At 40.3% G+C, this 8499-nt stretch overlaps 1 long non-coding RNA gene across 1 annotated transcript; it reads left to right on the top strand.

Moving 5' to 3' along the window:
* Nucleotides 1-2350: 2350 nt before the first annotated feature.
* Nucleotides 2351-7928, top strand: LOC144991001 (uncharacterized). The gene is made up of 3 exons (XR_013654892.1): nucleotides 2351-2512; nucleotides 7515-7554; nucleotides 7802-7928. It is a non-coding gene; the product is annotated as an uncharacterized LOC144991001 (long non-coding RNA).
* The last annotated feature ends 571 nt before the right edge of the window (nucleotides 7929-8499 follow it).

The following is an 8499-nucleotide window of genomic DNA, read 5'->3' on the forward strand; positions in this document are numbered from 1 at the left end:
AAAAAAAACAAATGATAAAATCCAGGTCAGCCAGACAAGATGAATGATTTAGGCAGCCAGCCGGGAGGTAAAAGGACCTTCTGGAGCATTTGAGGAGACTTCCTGGGAGAACATGAGGCACTGTGGAACAGCCCAAAGTACTTCAAGTCTCTGAATGTTGTGGGTGGGTCTGGGATGATACAGTTTTGCAACACTGAGTGACAATCAGGGTAAGTGTCTGGACTGGCCGACTGGTGTAGTGATCCCTTTTCTTTCTTTAGGGGGAGGATGTGCTCAGACCACATAATGATCACCCTACTCAGCCTTCATGGGAAATCAAGTGGGGGGATCAGCTGTACACCTCGGACTGAGAGCTTTAGGGTTTGTGACACCCCCACAGCAAAGTATCACGTGTTCTTTGTGCTTTGAATGTAGATTTATTCTACCTTCACGACAAATTTTAAGATTTTAAGACACCCCCTCCCCTCCTCTCATCCGTTAGGGGTTAAGTGCATTTGGAAATCCCTATCAATCTTGTCCTTTGTGGAATTTTGTGTGATGTGCAATGGAAATATGGGGTTTATGTTTTCTACCAAGGTGCCATCTGGTCCCTGTTCATTGTTTATGGTAAATAGTAAATGGTGTATGCATGTATAACATACTCGAAGGCCCAAAGCGGTTTACAGTTACCGTCCCAATTTACCTTTTCACATACTGATGGCAGCTCTGCTGCCGAACACTGGCGTGAGCCTTTTCCCAGAGGGTGGGGTTCAGTGTCTTGCCCAAGGACACTTTAGCATATGTGCGGGCAAGGCGGGAAGCGGGTAAGGCGGGAATCAAACCTGCAATGTTTCGATTGCCCTACCCAGGGGTCGGCAACCCATCGTTTCGGAGCCACATGTGGCTCTTTCATCCATCTGTTGTGGCTCCCTGTGACTTTGGAAAATAATGAGTATTTTATAATAATTAAATTTAATTTTAGTTTGTTCATTTTTCATGGCATTTCAAAGGCGCTGCTGGCTCCGCACGAAGCGCGAGCCACGTAAAAAACAGCTTCGTAATGATCTCGTATTTATCGGGCGAGACCTGCAGAGCTAATAGCAGGGAGAGGCAAGCGGGGCGGCTTCAATAAACACTCCGATCTTCTGCTGGGAACTTGACGTACTGCGGGGCAGCAGAGACCAACTCGCTGATGACAGACTGAGAGTTCGCGCCAGTGTTGCCAGATAGAGTCACAGTTTTCCAGCCCAAAAGTCATCTGAAAACCGCCAGACCCAGCCAAAAACCGCCCAGCACAAGTTTTGATTATGTTTTTTTCCCGTACTGGACTGATAAAATAAAAAAAATTCCTAAATAAAAGATAGTTCAGACTAATAATAAAATGTGTACAATATTGAATATTTCTTCAGCGGAGCACCTTCTTTCATTCATTTGCTTAACCCGCTCTATCCCCGCTATAACCTGCGTCCGGCTCTTTCATCCTTGTGCTGCGCAGGAGCGCCCCGACTACTACCGTATTTTGCGCTCTCTGTGTCGGACACACCGGGAGCGCGGGGGAAACCAACTCTCAGCTGCAGAGGATGTGAACAGGTGAACAGGTAGAGAGGAAAAGCAGGTAAAGAGGCGGAGGAGAGGAGGGGCTTTGGCTTCAAACTCTGTCAGAGAGATGCAAACACGGGCGTCAGATTGAGACGCAGCTTTCCCTGCGGGAGTTGAAGCAGAGACTTTCTCTGTGATGATTTTATGAACTCAAACATGGAAACATGATTACCAAGTAGAACTCTTCAAAATAATAAACCTGATCTCTCCACATTCTCAGTGTCTACCATGCATTGATAAACACATCGCTCCATGCAGCCATCAGACCAGAACCAGTAGCTCCTCCCACACGCGGCCGCTGTATCATCTTTTAAAGAACACAATGTGAATTTGCAGCGACGTATGCTTCAGACGATGTCCGATTGGCCAATCTACATGTCAATCAAGTCCCGTACTTCTCAGTGAGGATTTTGATTGGCTGGTGGATTTTAAAGAAGTACTTTTTTTTTTAAATCTTTTCTGGCCCGCGATCTACACTCATGTCATTGAAGGTCGACCGGTAGATCGCGATCGACGTAATGAGCACCTTTGAATAATATATACATGCATAATATATATAATGATGTCAAAACGGGTTGTGGCTCCGAGTGCTTTCTTTTTAATTAGGGGCGGTCCCAAATGGCTCTTTGAGTAAAAAAGGTTGCCGACCCCTGGCCCTACCGTTACACCACGGCCACCCCAATTCAACATTTTATGGAAAAATGTTAAAGCTCAGTCAAGGGCTGTTGGAGTTTGACTTGGGGATTTCATTATTGTTTTTTGTGGATAACATAGTTCTGCTGGTTTCTTCAAACCGAAACCCCCGGTGCACTGGAGGTCCCTCAGCTGGCCTGTGAATGCATCTGTGCCCCCCAGTAGAACTGGAATGAGTTTCTGAGAAAAGGAAATTTGGGGCTTCTCTGCTGAGTCTAGTGACTCCATGACCCAAGTCTAGGTAAGTGAATGAATGGATGGATGGATGGATGGGTGGGTGGGTAACCAAATTAAAGTGGCATATTGTTTTTAAATTATTATCATTACATACAAGGACAGATGGCAGATTTATATTAAGATATTTACTGTAGGTATTAGCAAAACTAGCTAGCCAGTTAGTTCACAAGAAAGAAGGAAACCATAATAAGGTTAGCCAACTGTTGACATTACATTTTCTGACCTCTTAGGTATGTTGCACGTTTCTACGTATGTTAAAAACATAACACATAAAAAGAACAGAACCTTTAACAAATACCAGCGGTCTGTTATTTTCAGAACAAAGGGCGTGAAAGTTTGTTCCCTGTGCAGAAGAACAAACTACTCATGTTAAATGATTGTGCATCTTAAGGCACAAATGTACATAAGCTTATAGCCACTGTCAATCAAAATACCACATTGCATAGTTTTATAGACTGACAAAACAGAGAAAAAGTGAACTGTGTCACAAGCTGGTTAAGTTCCTAGTGAGTTGTCTGCATGCTGGGCTCATTTCTATTTGCAGAGCATCTTTGCAAAATGAGATAACCTCACTGACCGACAATGACCCGACATCACAGGCAATATGAGTTTGTGCTGTGAAGCCAGACTTTACAAGAGCAGACCTCAGTCTTTGTATGAACAACAGTCATTAATAAAGGCAAACCCACAAGAAAATAGAACCAATCAATCAATAGAATAGAAGAAAAAAAACATTTATATAACACAGTTATAACAAATAAAATCATCAGCACTAAACTTAGCAATTTTACAATGGCTCAGAAACCTTTTATTTACTGATAAAAGACAGATTTTTAAATATTACCTTTTACAGCATGTTTTCTGTCAAAAAAAAAGAGTACAACATTTAAAGATATAAAGCATCAATCTCTCGTGATGATTTCCTTTTTCCAGAAAATTAAAATTACCGGTAAACCACTTCACAACTTTTTTTCTGCAGAAAGATTATACAAAAATCACACCCTAACTTAAATAAAAGTTAATACTTTAAAAGTCAAAAAAAAGACACAAAAATAACTGTTGGTTCTTAGACGCTTTTTGGGATCTCATGTTTGGTTTTCGCGCTGACTGTCAGCACGGCAGCTGAATGCCGAACACCCTGGGGATGCATAGGAGCAGTCTTTTTATTGTAACATGGATTTGATGAAATTAGCTTTTGAATTGAAGGTGCACCCAAGGCTACTTGTGACAGATTCATTCATTTTTGCAGTTTATGAATCATATAATTTAAATGCAGTAGTGGTGTGTAATAATGCCAAAGCTTGCTATGCTCTGGGATCTGAATGGCTCATGCAGTAACAACATCATTTAAGCAGCATTTCCCGAAAACTCGTAAAGAGTGTAATGTTTTACCTGCTTTTGGAGCAATTTAAAAAAGAGCCAAGGTAATTTCCAAGAAAATGGGGACTCTCATTTGATGTGACAAAACATCTGGGAGAAAAAAACCGAAGCTTCAAAAAGTTGATAATAAAATTTCCCAATGAAGAATGATAACAATAAGGAAAGGGTAATTACTAAAAACCCTTCCTCAAATAAAACATGTCAAAATGTTTAGATATGATTTATTTCAGAATCTGTAATAAAACAATGAATCAATGTGTGACCCAATCAAGTGCTTTTCTTCCTATTTTATGTCTCTTATAAAAACTCAACTAATGGGCAGAGTACCCCAAATTTATGATGCATTTAATCTCTGCGCAACTGTAAAAAAAATGTAGTAGAATTTTAACGGGCACTGTTGATCAGATGCCTTTCTTATTACGTCTCAGAAAATAAAGAGGGACCACATACACACACTACATATCATCTGTGCAGGGGAGACGCTATGGGGGTCCAAGGGGGGCCCCTTTCAGCATAAACCCCCATCAACCACCCCCCACCCCACCCCATCCCCAACACACACACACAAGCCCTACAATTTTTGAATCATTAGTAGTATCATTATTGACAGAGATTAAGAAATTATCAATGCATTAAGAAAGCGTTTGAAACACATTTTTTATTCTTTTATTTGTAATGGCCTTCCACTCTGCTGTTCTCATTTGCCACCCAAGCAAAGTCTTCTGCTCCCCTCCCGCCCCCTCATTATAATGTTCTAGCTCCGCCATTGCATCTATGCAAGTACACTTATTTTAATATATGTTGCAGGCTGGCACCATTGCCTATAGAGCAGGGGTCGGGAACCTTTTTGACCGAGAGAGCCATAAACACCACATATTTTTAAATGTAATTTCGTGGGAGCCATAAAAATTTTAAAACTAAAAATACAAATGAATGTGTGCATTTTATGTCATTTCAACACTTTTAAAGAACAACAAGTCTGTGGATTCTTTTTAATAACATTGTTATTGTACTGAGTTGGACTGGGTGGCTGTTGGGTTCTAAGTTCCGGCGTTCATTGTACGCATCAAGCAGAGATGCTGATTGGCCCTCAGTTCTGTCGCTCAGCCTGTCGTTGGGGAGTTTAGACCAATGGGGTTCAGCCATGGGCCGTATAAGGGAAATAGGAGGTCTGGTCCGGGAGCGGGGGAATGTAAAGTAGGGGGGAGCGCTCTTGTCTCGGTGGGAGAGATTCAGGAGTTGCTGAATCTGTTGTACAGCGTCGGTTACGGCGTGCAGTAATCAGAATAAAGAACCTTAAAAGAAGTCAATTCGCCGTGCCTCAGTGTGGGAAAGGGACGCTACATCAGACATGCTGTTGCTATTAAATGATGAGTATTTCCTAGCATAAATGTGACTTCTGGTGCTGCATGGGGGTTTTGCTGAAGGTCTTGTCTGGTTGATACGTGGAGAGTTTAAGCTTCATGCAGGCATTGAGACTTCCATCCGTTAAATGTGATCGTAGGTTGCTCTTAATGTTCTTTAGATGTGAGATTGACTGCTCAAATGCATACGTGGAGCCAAACACACACTCACACGCTGCAGTGTGTGGTATGTGACGGGCAGCGTGTTCTAATCAGAACACCGCCTCACCTTGCTGCCTGCGCCCACTACCCCTCCCTTTTTCATTCTCAAAGACGGGAGCGCGCATCTGCCGGGACGGCAAACCACAGGTTTCAGGCCGTTACATACTGGCATCGCATCGCGCCCGAGAAAGACTGGTCTAATGAAACTTTTTTTATTAATAATGAAAGATTTGTCTGTGAGCCAGATATGGCCATCAAAAGAGCCAGATATGGCTCGCAAGCCATAGGTTCCCGACCCCTGCTATAGAGGGTCAAAATTATAGAAGTTGCTTATCTTGGTCTTTTATACAGTAGAGTGCCTTACATTTTAATTTTTATATGTTTTAAACTGTTTCCCTGTAATAATAGAACACATTTAAATCAACCCCATTTAATCATCTGGTTTACTAAATTATATTTGTGCACGGTCGGTCTCCAACAATAGACATTTAGAGAGTCGGAAAAGAAAGTCTGAACAAAAATAAAAGCATAATTAATCTTATTCACAGTTCAAGACAGTCCTATGAAAATCAATTTTAGAGAAAAAATAAATGATGCAATACTCTTTGTTGTCCTAAAAGTCTTTTATACTAAGTTAAAATACCTTTGGACCGTAAAAAAATTGCATGTTTTTTTTAAGCTACCTTTTTATTTTTGAACTGCTTTCTGATAATTGAAGTTCCTTCATTGTATCTGAAATCAAATGAAACCAAGAAAAATCAGTTTAGTGATAAATGACAGTTAGTCTTATCGTTCAATACTATACACTTTATAACACCTTTCTAAATACAAGAGTTCCGTTTCTGAGTGCATGTGTAATTACTCCATTCAAACATAAATGAAAGACACTAAAGTAAAAGCTAGCATATGTTTCTTACTCAGTTACGCCTCAGGTTAAAACAGCTCGATGTTCCGAGAAATACGATCAATATCCTCCGGCTACATATCTGCCACCTCATCTATCTACCACCGTAAAAGCTAAAATCCATGACAACACAAGAAGAAAACCAAACAATTGTAAGTGGTTTTAAAAAGTTGTCAGAAGAAAAAAAAAACAACCTGATAGCACAACGCTCACGAAACAGTATTTCAACAAACCAAAACAAAAAAAAAGTTATATGATCAACATAGTCCTACAGTCACTTGGAACCACAGCAGAGAGTTTTAAACTCAAGTGATGCGGAAAAATGGAAAATTATCTCCCTGCATTTTTGGTTGGCATTGAACACCCTGCCCTCCCTCCTTCTCTTAGTTTTTTAGGGGCAAATGTTGGGTCATATGTCCTACAGTTAAAGCCTTGTTGAAATCAGGTCATGCAGCAGACCAATTAGCTGACGCACAGCAAAAAAATTCAGAAGGGCTGAAAAAGGAAATAATTAGGGTTGTGGAATTGTCATAGTTGACACACTATGTCAGTACCTTGAAAGGTCTTTCTATAATTTAATGCTCACCTAGACGACCTAAGTACTATTTAAAAAATGGTAAGGCACATGATTTCAACAAAAATATCAAGAAAGGATTTACAGTCTATCAACCAGCCAGGGCATTTTCACGTACTTGCACTTATTTCAAGTGGATGGTAGAAATACTTGTTAGGTATTTTAAAAAATGTCTTGGTCTTTGCATTGCACAATGACTGCATGCACCCTTCACATTTTCTTCACTGCTGATCTGAGAAAACGAGGAATCAACTCCCTGTTTCCACTGCGGAAGAGCACTGACCCATCCCAGAGTGCTGCGCTCTGAGATGCATGATTCCCTCAAAACGCACCCTCACCTGCACACACGTGCAAACCTACACAAGCACGTTGGGTGCAGAGTGAAATATCAAAAGGTCAACTGACAGACACGAGGAGAGACTGGTGTCAATGCAAGACAGGCGGGGGCTGAGCTCTCTGTCCTGGACAGTTTGTCTGTGTGAAATTGAGGACACAACTGGAAATCGTAAACAAGCTACAAAGCCTGTTTGTCCATGCATATTTTATTTGCCAGATGTGCCTTTGCATTTGCTTTTCTTTTCAGAAGGACGATACTCAGTGATTAACTGGAAGAAATTAGTCAAGTGAGCGCCTCATTCAGAAGTATTTCTTTCTGTTGGATATTGTTTGACAATATATTCTTCTTAACAGGCCTTGTTAGTGAGCAATTACCCTCTAAATTGTATCATTTCTCTCCTGAATGGTAAATGTAAATTAAAGGTGGATTAACCCTTTTTGAACATTTCTAATATTTACAAATGATTTCATCTCACAGAAAAATTGTGCAATACATTAACTGAGATCTTTTTTATTTTTTTTTTTTATTGACAGATATTTTCCCACCGTGGCAACCTTGAGAAATACAGAGAAAAAGGAGCAACAGCAAAACAGCACCACATGATGGCTGGGAGAGAAAAAGCACCTCCATGAATAATGCAACAAATTAATAAATCCACATTTATATATATATATATATATATATATATATATATATATATATATATATATATATATATATATATATATATATATATATATATATATATATATATATATATATATGTGTGTGTGTGTATCTTTTTTTTGTACTTCTGGGGATGGGCTGCCATTCTAAAGGTCAGGAAAAAAAACGTATATCAATATGAAATGTGGCCTATGTCAGATATTTATGCTTTAATGACCTCTAAACACATCAACGCTGCACACCGCTGTTGCATAAAGGTGAACGAAGGCATAAGGAATGCTGATTAACTAATTAATTTGTTTTCTTGGAGCACATAAGAGCAAAATTGTGTGTGAATGTGTGCACACATGCATGTGTGTCTGTGGCTTCCTGAGCAGTGAGGGGGAATCGAGCGTATTGAGGACAGAATAAGAGCTAATTAGTGAAGAGGAAAGAGTGATGTTTTGCTGGAGGAGGGGTGGTCTGCATTCAGTAGGCTGGAGGGACAATAGGCCCACACAAATCACTGCGGCAAACTATGGTGAAGAGGAAAACTTATTAGGCCTTGTGTGCTGCTGACTAAAAA

This window comes from Oryzias latipes, chromosome 3 (genome assembly GCF_053564925.1).
Source record: "Oryzias latipes strain Hd-rR chromosome 3, Olatipes_Hd-rR_3.1".
Taxonomy (NCBI): domain Eukaryota; kingdom Metazoa; phylum Chordata; class Actinopteri; order Beloniformes; family Adrianichthyidae; genus Oryzias; species Oryzias latipes.